The sequence below is a fragment of the Rattus norvegicus genome, chromosome 3 (genome assembly GCF_036323735.1).
Source record: "Rattus norvegicus strain BN/NHsdMcwi chromosome 3, GRCr8, whole genome shotgun sequence".
In the NCBI taxonomy this organism is placed as follows: domain Eukaryota; kingdom Metazoa; phylum Chordata; class Mammalia; order Rodentia; family Muridae; genus Rattus; species Rattus norvegicus.
The window spans coordinates 56003484-56015234 of NC_086021.1; the positions used below are offsets into that span (position 1 = coordinate 56003484).

The 11751-nt window shown below is 38.8% G+C and overlaps 1 long non-coding RNA gene across 1 annotated transcript; it reads right to left on the minus strand.

The window, feature by feature from the left end:
- Nucleotides 1-996: 996 nt before the first annotated feature.
- On the minus strand, nt 997-2493 carry LOC134486361 (uncharacterized). The gene is made up of 2 exons (XR_010065187.1): nt 2135-2493; nt 997-1446 (listed from the first exon to the last, which is right to left on the minus strand). It is a non-coding gene; the product is annotated as an uncharacterized LOC134486361 (long non-coding RNA).
- Nucleotides 2494-11751: the final 9258 nt, after the last annotated feature.

The window sequence follows — 11751 nt, forward strand, 5'->3', positions numbered from 1 at the left end:
TTTCCCGGTTTCCGGGCAAACATCCCCCTCCCTCCTCCCCTTCCTTATGGGTGTCCCCCTCCCAACCCTCCCCCCATTGCCGCCCTCCCCCCATAGACTAGTTCACTGGGGGTCCAGCCTTGGCAGGACCCAGGGCTTCCCCTTCCACTGGTGCTCTTACTAGGATATTCATTGCTACCTATGAGGTCAGAGTCCAGGGTCAGTCCATGTATAGTCTTTAGGTAGTGGCTTAGTCCCTGGAAGCTCTGGTTGCTTGGCATTGTTGTTCATATGGGGTCTCAGGCCCCTTCAAGCTCTTCCAGTTCTTTCTCTGATTCGTGAAGAATGTATTTGAGAATGACCTTCAGGAGAAAACATTTTTAGCAAGTGTTTTTGGTTTGTTTGTTTCTTTTGTTTTGTTTTGTTTTTGATGGCTGTCTTTGCGAAGTGCATATAGTAAGTTCCAGAGAAGTACCTTTTTGGATGTTTTAGGTACAGCCAGAGGAAAGCAAAGATTTTATTGTGAACAAATCAGATCTCCTCTCAGCACTGCATGAGCTTCGATGTCAGTCTCCAGAGATACGCTGACTGAGTTACTGTTGGCGCTGTGAGTGGCCAAGTGGTATCGATATTTTGTAAGTCAAGACTTCAGGATAGATATACTATTAAGTTTTTTGGGGGAAAAATCCCCTTTGGAAATCCTTATGTCTTATGCCAAGCTGCTTAACTAGTTGATATGTAAACACTTAATTGAAATCTGTGCTTCCTTAATGCAACAGAAATACCTGTCACATTAAAAACTAGTAGGTAAGTAAAACAGCCCATAGCTATAATTTGACCATTTCTAGTCTCAGAGTGAAGAAACAAAAGACAGCTGAGTGAGACAGCTTGAGAACAGTCACTAGCTTATACACAAGCAAGTAAATGTCAAAAAGGGGGCCTGGGATACTTAACCTTGACTTGCCCACTCACCCCTCCCCGCTTTTGTGGTTGCTCATAACAAATTTGACAAAGAAGTTGTTGCAGAAGTTCTATGTATTTGGGGCAGAGGAGTGAACTACTTCTCAGATAAACAAAACCAGGAACCAACAAAGAAAAACATGCAGCTTCTCTCTAAAGTTGTTCTCTGCTCAGAATTAGAGGATGGGTAGCAACCTTGATGTGAAAGTTCTGACTAAGCCTTTGCTGCTTCTCTAAGAGTTCTATGTATGAAATGGATGTATTAAAGCTGCCATCTTCATGGCATACAAGTCAAGGTTATATTTGGTGACCAGTGTTTCCTGGCCCAGTGCTTGATGCCCGCTATAGAGGGGCAGGCATGATGGTGGGGTGGATGAGGAGGAGTGTTCTCTTGACACAATCAATTTGACTCCAGCAGAGCTTGTTCTCAGCCAGCCAGGGGAGAAAGGACTGCAAATCACTGAACGTGTGGTAATGACAGCAGAAAATGACAGCACGGGTTCTTTCCTAAACAGAAGCAGAAGCATAATGGTATCATCCTTTCATTACATTTTCCAAAATACATTGTTTTCTAATCCTAAAGTATGTTTCCAGTTAACATATTTTGTATATGGCCAGGTTGTAAGGTGACTGGACTTCTATTCTTTCCTCTTGGAGGAAGAGGCAATGCATGAAATACACAAAGGTGTTCAAAAGAGACCATGAGAGTGTTTAAGGTAAGGTAGGGCCAGATTAATGGCTGACAAACACTGATTTACTGGTTGTTTTTTTTTTTGTTGTTGTTGTTGTTATTTGCTCCTGTTTTGTTTTATATTTGCTTTGCTCCGTCTGTCACACAGGTCCTGGGAACAAGCTGAAGTCATCAGCCATCTTTTGGACCCCGACTGCTTCTTTTTTAAAAAGCCTTGTAAGAGGGAAGGAAAGACTCGGGTCTATTGGCACAAGTCTGATGGATTGCAGGTTCCAGGCCTGAGCAACCTAGTAAGACCCTGTATCAAAATAAAAGTCAGAGAGAAGACTTGAGATGTAACTTATTAGTAGAGTCTAACATGTGAGGTCTGGAGTTTCACCCTTAGTTTCTATATAAGAAAGAAAGAAAGACCGAGGGGCTTGGTGGAAGGGGTGGATTGGCGGTGGGGAGAATTTTTGATGTGGTTGGCTAAAATCCTGCTAGAATTTTATACATGCTACATACCTGATGAGCTGAGTTCTGTCCTTGGAATTCACACAGTTGATGGAGAAAGCTAACCCCTGAAAGTTGTCCTTTAATCTCCAATCCCACTAACACAAATACTTAGGTATTTAAAATTAGAAAACAAGAAACCCGCACCTTTTATAAACATCTCCTGATCTTGATGGTTCTCTGCCTTTTCCCTTCATGGCTTCTGGAACTCTCTCTGCAAGGTTCCACTTCTCCAGTGCTAGCAGAAATATCATTTATATGTCATTGTGAGGTGACTGCTAGCACCTTGGAACCTGCCATCTGAGTAGAGGACAAATGACTCAGCCTTATCCTGGCTCTTATGTAAGATTTTCTGTAGGTCACATCATCATTGTCACCAAAGCAGGGCAGACTGACCATAGGTTGAATGAATATGCAAGCACTATGATGTCATGTCTGGTGACTAACAAGGTGTGCAAATTGTATGGGGATGGGGATTGTCCTGTCCTTTAGAAGTAAATAAGAGGTCCTAATATATCCATGATGTCATTCATCTCAATTCTGACTTAGTGCAGGAAGTTGCCATCAGCATATAGTACATGGCCATCGATCTCAATAAATATTTACTGAGCTTATGCTGGCACAGTTTGTTCTCATGTATAGTTTCATAGCACCTTAGAAACACATCAGAATGCATCTGTGCTGTCATGGCAAATCTATGGAATCAATTAAGTGCCTGCTCTTGGGAATATCCCATGCCATCGGGCTAGGCTAAGATTAGATGAGGTCACCAAAGTCCCAACACACCGGCAGCAAGGCACACGAGGTGGTATATATATGATTAAAACTTTGAATATATAGCAAAGGAAGCCGTAAAGGGGTTGGAGAGACTAAAGTTAGTGTTTGGAGTGAATGCCCTGGGAGATTTCTGGGTTGAAAATGATGAGTAATGGCTGAGAGAAGCATCTAGGTATAGTGACTTGACACTGATGGAAATAATGACATTGTCATTTCTGTGTTGAATTGTCATTAACCAGCTCCTGGACAAATACTTCTCCAGCATCACGTTCTCCACCTTACATCTGGATGGGTGGTCTGCATGACTCTGAGATCTTTTATGACTATTGATACCATGCCTTATAACCAGATTGTTTTGTAGATCAGTAGAAGAAACTATGCATCTTCAACTGCCTGCCACTGAGAAACCATGACTACAAGACCCTGACCCAGGATTATGGAGCCTTCCTAAGTCCTAGATCTTTTACATACTTGTACTTAAAACTTAACTTCATGCCAGGTTAAGATTATTGGCAGATAAAGGACTCCCATCTATATAACTAATACTATTTGTGAACCATTGCAACAGATACTCTTCTTGTCAACCTGCCCAGATTTAGAGTCACAATAGAAGAACACACTCATATGTTGATAAAGAGATTTCCAGAAAAGTTTAATGAATGAGTAAACACCCATCCTGAACCTGGGCAGAACCATCCAATGGCCTGGGGTTCCAGACTGATGTTTGCTTCCTGACGATAGGGCAGTGTGACTAGCTGCTTCATGATCCTGATCTTTCTTCCTCACTGCGTGTGCTGGGGTGTTGACCTTAAGACTTTGCACATCCATGCTGGGATGTGGAAACATCCAGGACACTCAGAGGTGAATGTTCTACTAGCTGTAGTTCCAGTTCCTTACGGTTTTTTGTTTTTGTTTTTGTTTTTTGGGGTTTTTTTTGTTTTCTGTTGTTGTTGTTGTTGTTGTTGTTGTTGTTGTTGGTTGTTTTGTTTTGGTCAGGTGTTCTGCTACAGCAACAACAACAAAAATGACATTGCAGGAGATAAGAAAAACCCATTCGAATCCAAATGAGAGAGAGAGAGAGAGAGAGAGAGAGAGAGAGAGAGAGAGAGAGAGAGAGAGAGAGAGAGAGAGAGAGAGATATTGCACCTTGGGCAAGCAAATGGTTTTGTTACAAGTACACACAAATAATTCTGCATAAACATCTCACATCACGTATTGATTTTATTAAGATCTAATCACGGCGGGGGGGAAAGCACAGAAGCTTAAGTATGTAGATGGATATACACTTTGACAAATAATACATGTCCGGGTCTTCCATATCTACAGGGAGACTAAACATTGTCTAAACTAGAAGCTTGCTTCCTGACCTTGCTCAATCAACCTCTCTTTCACTCAGAGCTATCATCATGCTGATTTCATCAGCAGGCACTGGCTTTATTTATTCTTTGAGTTGATACATGTATTCCATTTGATTCATCTATGAGGCAGCCAGTGTTTGCACTTTGTTTCCATTTGTTGTGAGCAGTAAGCTACTGGATGAAGACATCACAGCTCACTTACAAGCTTCTTTCCAAAGATATTTAGATACATTCTAATATTTAGGGCTGTGAATTAAGATGCTGTGGACATTTCTATATGTGATTGTGTCTCTTTGTAGAGGTGTTTTTAATTTTGAGAAGTAAATCCCTAAAAGTAGACTGTTGGGGCCTAGCTTTATGTATATGCTTAACATGAAGAGAAATTATTTAATGATTTATGCTATGCCACTGCCCACCGGCAATGTGTGAGCAATTCCATAGTTTTAATTGTAGCCATTCTAATGGATAAATAATATGATTTCTTTATTGCTTTGATATTTGTGCCTCAATATAGTCATTCCACTTTCATGTGATTATTATTGATATCCTCTTATGAAGTTCTCATCTGAGATCTTACTGATTTTTGGTAGTTGCCCATGTTCTTATTGACAAATGAGATTTTAAAAAAAGTCTAGATTCCAGTTATATGCCAGCTATTCATCCTGAGACAATTTTTACCTAAATTGTGACTTGAGTCATTTCCAGTATTAGTCTACATTTATTTCAGTCTTTAATTTTTGACAACATTTTATCATTTTCAAAGTAAGAAGTCTTGTAAATACTTCGTTAAATAAATCCCTATAAATGTTCTGTTTTGCGCTATCAAATTGCAATTTCCGACTATTCAGCAACAGTACGTTAGAAAAAGAATCAATATTTGTATATTGATCCCAAGTCTCCAAGCCTTGCCTAAGTCACACAATTACTACTGTGTCTAGTAGATCTATTAAGACTTTCTGTGCAAGTATCTTCTTCCTCCCTCTTCCCCTCTCTCTGAGTGGAGATTCCCTAGAATTTTCTTCTTATAAAAACATTCTGTTTAAATTAAAATGTTTTCATTGTTCTTTTCTGAATTCAGTTATTATTGAAATATTAGTGGAAGCACAATGTTGGATAGAGTTGGCAAAAATAAACAGATTAGTTCTAGTCTTAGTGGAAAACACTGGGGATGTGCTGGGTTGTTCAGATTCCTCTTGCTAGAGTCTGGAAATTTCCATCTTCAGTTTGCTAAGAATGTTTACTGAAATGATAATATATATGAGTTTTTATCAGGGAATATATTGATATTGCATTTGAAACAGCATCAATGCCGTGATCAATGTGGTTGGATTATGCTTATCAACATATTCTAAAGAATTTTTATGCTAACAAAAGATCCTGACCTGTAAATCCTCTTGTAGTAGCCTTTTCAGACATCTGTAACAGGATGATGTGGCCTCAGAGAACTCACTAAAATGCACCCATTTCAACACATCAATTTTTTAGAAGCACATTGGGTTTGTAAAAAATGGTCAAATTCACTCTGAAGACATTGGGATAAACTTACTGGAAATAATCTAAGTAAAATGTTTGCTGCTTGGACAGCATAACAATTATCCATGTGTTTTATATTTATCCATTTATCACATTTGGAAATGATGTTTTAAAAATGTCTGTTCTTGTCATTTATGTCGTCAGAATTGTTAATTTGTTTGTGGCATTCTCTTCTTTCCATGTCTATGGAGCTGGCTCTTTCTTCGTCATCTTGGATGTTTTTTGATTTCTTACTTTATTGTGATCAGCCTCGCTGGATGCTTGTCAATTTTATTCCCGTTTAAAAGGAACAACTTGAAATTGAATCATTATGTAACTAAAAAATAAAAATATAATTTTAAAGATTTATTTGACTGATTTCTGTTCTCACTTTTGTTGCTGTTTTTTACTCCTATATTTACTTGAAACAATTTTTATTTTACTTTATTTTATTTGTCTCGATTTTTAGAACCAGGAACGGGAGATCATGTTAGGACTTGATATTTTCTAATATGAACATCCAAAGCTATAAAGGTCCCTTTAAGCAAGCAGTTACTCTTCTCCTTGCAGTGAGAATATATCCAACAAAAGCAGCTTAGAGAAGGGTGGATTGGGCCCATAGTTTGAGGAGATAGTCCACCATGGCTGGGAGACACACCAGCAAGGGTGTGCAGATGAATAGTGGGACTCCGGTGACATGTCCCTTTCATTTGGTTCAGGGCCCCAGTCCATAGAATGGCATTGCCCGCATCAGGGTGGGTATTCCCCCCTCAGTAAAACTTTTGGAAATGTCTTCATAGCCACACTCAGAGGTGTGCTAAAGTCAGCCAAATTGACAGTGAAGATTACTGACCACAAGCAGTGTGGTAGAGCACGTCATACGAGTAAGTGTGACTGTGTTGTATTTGTTATTGTTCAGAACAAATGGGAGTCCTTCGGTGAATGATCGTTTAAAAATGTGTGCTTGATTTTCAAACACGTGGGGGAGCTTATTGATTTTTTTAAAATATCAAACAAACATTTCATTCTTCGAACATTTCATTCCTCTGAAATTTGTAGAAAATTTCAAATTTAGTTTGTTCTTTCGGTTAATAGCTCATGCGTTCTTGAACATCTGAGTCAGCTGCGTATAGAATTCTATTAACCTGTGAAGTCATACACAGCAACGCTATTCAAATCTAATCCATTCCTGCCGATTTTGAAAAACATCAAACGTTATCAAACGTGTTGCCTTGATGATTATGAATTTATTTATTTAGTTTTTTTTCATTTTTTTGTTTCAGGTACTTTAGATACATCGTGTATGAAGTTGTCATTTTAAATGAATTCATCTTTTTCTCTATAAAGTGTTTCTGCTCTTGTTGTACAATGTTTGATGTGTATGTGGTCCTAGGGAGAGAATCCAGGAACTTATACATGTTAGGTAGGAGCTCTTCTGCTCACTAAGCTGTATCTCCACACTGTCTGACTTCTTGATTGTCCACTTCTTGATTGACCCTACTCCCTCTCAAGTAAATAGTGTCAGATTTGAGCTGTCTGTGATTAGCATTGGGATGACGTAACTTTTTACCTTTACTTTTACATTATCTGTGCTTTATATTTAAACATGCTTCTTCTTGACAACGTACAATTAGATCCTGCATTATCATTATATCTGCTCTGATAATGGATCTTTATCTAGTATTTATGTTTAGATTGAATATAGTAATTGATTCAATTTGATTAACAATGACTTTTTTATTATCCCCTTCCTTTTTCTTTCCACGTTGTCGTCTAAACGTTTCTGGAGGTTATCACTAAGCTCGGGCTACATTCTGTCTCTCAAGAAAAATAGATCAACGAAAGTGCACTAAATAGAATCAAGTAAGAGAAGGAATGGCCCAGTGCCAACCCTAGTGGCAGCACTGGCTCTGGCAGTGGGAAACACTTCCTTTTTTTTTTTAAATTTGTAAAGATAATAATTAAAAGAGTAAATAATGTTTTGCTAGCTGGAACAGTTGGATAGTTTAGATAGCCCAGCTCTTAATATAAAGTGATAGGCTGAAAACATAATCAGAAGAAAAAAAAACCCAAAAACCAGAATGCAATAAACTACATCTTTAATTGAGATCCTAGAAAACTGAACACTTTAAAGCTGAGAGGCTACCAGAGAGCAGGACCAGCAGCACTGGCCACGGTGGTAAGAGGAGGATTCCGGTGCACTGGTAAAGCATCTTAGAATGAGGAAGTGACCTTCGTATTTAGCAACAGGGTTCTAGGGTCCTAGAACCTAGTTCTAGACTCCATGATCTAGAGATCAAGTGGATTCCAGAAGAGGACCACAGCGGGGTCTAACTAGAGGCAGTGTTGTCCCAACTTTACATGTCACTGATCTTAACACAGAGAAAAGGTGAAGGAACTTAGACAAAGGTGCCAGTGAATTTGTGGCCAAGTGGTGTCTCAAGCATTTCCTATCCAGGTCTCCTGAGTGCATCCTCCCAGGCCTTACTGTGTACTAGGCGCTGTGAAATGAAGCAAATGAGAAAGGATACGGAAATGTGATACAACTCACTTTAGGGAGAAAATGCTGATAGGTAAAACATCTAGCATAAGGTTTATAAAAATACGGAAAGAAATAATCCCTTAGTAACTATTATATAACGATATTAGCCCCTCAGATATGTGAATTTTAAAATACATTATTGCATACGTTTAAGATAGAGAACATGATTTTTATGGGATACACACACATAGACTAAGTTGGTTACTGTAGTACACTAAAACTATATGTACATATATACACACATCTACATGTGTGTATGTATGTATATCTTGTATAAATTATGAGTGAGAATACCCCTCCCCATAGGCTCATATATTTACATGCTTCGCTCCCAGTCAGTGGGTGTTTGGAAAGGATTAGAAGAAGTGTACTTATTGGAGGAGGTATGACACAGGGGGTGGACTTTGGGGCTTTAAATGCCCACACCAGGCCCAGTGTCTTTCCCTCCCTGCTGTCTGTGGAGCAGGATGCTTCTCTCAGCTACTTCTCTGGAACCATGCCTACCTGCCCCATAATTCCCTACCATGCTGACAAAGGACTCATTCTCTGAAGCAAGGCCCAGTTAAATGCTTTCTGTCAGTTTGCTCATCCCGTGTCTCTTCACAGCCATAGGGGAGCTAAGACAAGTTACTCATATTTTTGTGGCAGGAACAGTTACAATGTACCCATTCAGGAAAAAACCCTGAATATAAAGAGGAGTGTTAATTATAGTCTGCACATCAAGTGGTTTATATGTTTCTCTGTCTAAGATAGTACTAGTTAGAGTTAGGTGAAGTACTTGTTAAAGTGTCTTAAAATTCCATGCTACACATTCTTACTCACCTGTAACGTTTGCTTGTTTCTTATTCCTCTTGCAAGATTACTCCAGGAACTGAAGTTGCAATGTGAGGCTACCTGAATATTCATGGTTGTAACGTCATCCATTCCAACACTAAGCTAACTTGCAGCTAAGCCTTGTGATGTTACTATTTCTATCATAATAACTACGAGCTTATGATATCAGATAGGACAATTCATTTATGTAATTATCTTGATTGGCCAAAATATGTTCGCAGATGCACTGGTGAGCAGGCCAACAACACATGGAATCCTTAAAAAATAAAAAAATAAAAACCTAGGAAAAATTTAGACTTTTGATTTGTTATTTTTTTCGGCATATTAACTTATTTTAATTTATCTGGAATCTTTGGAAGATACTGTAACATATGCAAAAACTATAATTAAATATGCTTACCTATGGGTGTTGCTTATTTGTTTTCAAATAAAAAGCAAGTCCAAGAAACATTAAAGTCTGCACCGTGTTATTTTAAAGAACCATTTTAATGGTCCTAGATGTTCAGAGATTACTTGATACTGTTGCATTTCTCCTCTCCAGAACATGCTACTCTATAAATAAAACAATACAGACTTTTTGATAGTTGGAAGTAAAATGAAATTCCTTTTTAGGCCAGTGCTTTCAGTCGAGAAAAATCAATGTATTTCAGTTCATTTCAAGGTTGATTCCTTTCTATTACAGAAGAGTGTTTACAAATGTTTCTGACAAAGGGCACACCAGCAAATCTTTATTCTGCTTTCAAGAATGCACCTCAGTAAGAGATAACAAAATAAGAACCAACCAAGGAAAATACATAGGGTTGTTTACTTCTTTTGAAGGACTGTGGAAACCATCTATCTGATTTATCGACATCTAACCTAATTTACAAGGAAGAAAAACAATCACCCTGCAATAGCTCGCTGTTTAGAACAGCTTTGGTGTTTTTAACAGTAGCTAATATGTCTGTCTGGTGGGTTCCCATTGATTAACACGTGCCCCATCTTTTGGATACTTTGGAATCTGTAGCGTACATTTTAGGCCTGGTTGATTTCTCTTCATAAATGTGTCTGTATACTGGAGTGGTAAGGCCTCAATCAATAGATGTTGGCATGCCTTGTTTTAGATATTTGCCTTCTCTGTACTTTCTGTCATGGAGCAAGGCAGGAACCTTCTACATCTTTGAGTTTGTGCACCATGGCGTAATTACACCTGTCGGTGCCATAACCAAGAAGTTCACACTCCCCTCTGATTTTCCAATTTTTTTGCTTGCCCTGGTGCTAATGCCCTGTGAATAATCAGATCTACTTCTGCACGGTGAGAAAAGTTCTGAGTGATACTGGCTGACCTGTGAGATGTTCCTCCTGGTTCACGCAATCCCACCCGAAGGTTATCCTGGACAAAAGGAGTCTTACATTTTCCTTTGCACACAAATGTATAGAACTTGCTGTCGTTTTGCCCAAAACTATGACTGCGGTGTACATTAGCTCGAAAGTCATTCCACACAGCCTCATGATAATCATAAATGTGCTAGGGCCAGACCTTCCCTACGACACCACACAGGGTAACTTTTTGTTGTTATGGGACTCATTTTCTCAACAGCCATGCGTTTCAGATAGTATTGCAGTAGAGCTATTCTGAAAACTGCCATGGATTTCAACAGCACAATAACTTTATTGTTTGCTAGTACTTTTAATGTGTATATCAAATACCTTTATCAGCTGAGAGGGCTATAACAAACCACAGACTCTGTGGTTGAAATAAGATAAATTCTTTGTGTGCATGTGTGTTGTTCTGGGGACTTAGAAGTTGGAGATTAACTCTGGGACATTTCGATCTCTGGTAGAGTCTCTCCTGGCTTCTAGAGTGCAACCCAGTGATGGTGTTCCAGTGCCAACTTCCTCTGTGCATAAGTAGAAGAATTCTTGCTGTTCTGGAAAGGTACCTGTATCATTTAAAAGATGCCCTGTGTATTTCAAACCCCATTTAACCTTCATGGCTTACTAAAGACCCTTCTTCCAATGTAATTACACTGGAAGTTAGAGTTTTAGTCTTAAAATTTGAGGGGAACAAAACCCACCCCTAGCACAAAATAAATGTGAAGATTCAAGGGCAGCAATTCAATCACAAAAAATCCATTTCTTTTTCTGAAAAAGGCGACTTGATTTCTGTAAGATTCTTTTTTCTAAATTTTCACATTTTTTTTCTTTTGAAACTTCATCTCACTGTAGCCTATGCTAGGTTAGAACACTTGATCTAGCCTAGCCTGGATTCAAAGACCCGATCTTCCTATGTCAGGCTTACGTTACCACCAGCTGCCCTGGGCAGAGATTTTAAAAGAAGATATTCATATTTATATTGTTTAAATATTCAACCCTTTCACATGTCTATTCAGTTTTGCTAAACATGTCTGAAATAGTAAACTACTTTTATTATATCACAGTTTGAAGGTTCATAAGATCACTGTAGCCACCATAAGAACTTTGTGAGGTGAGAGAGCATTACCATCCTATCATAGTGTCAGTGAGACAGAGGTCTAGACCTCTACTATGAAGATCTCAGACCAGAGGTCTAGAAAAGCCCCAGACTAATTAGCAGCCAACAACCCCAACTGTTAACCCTCACTTCA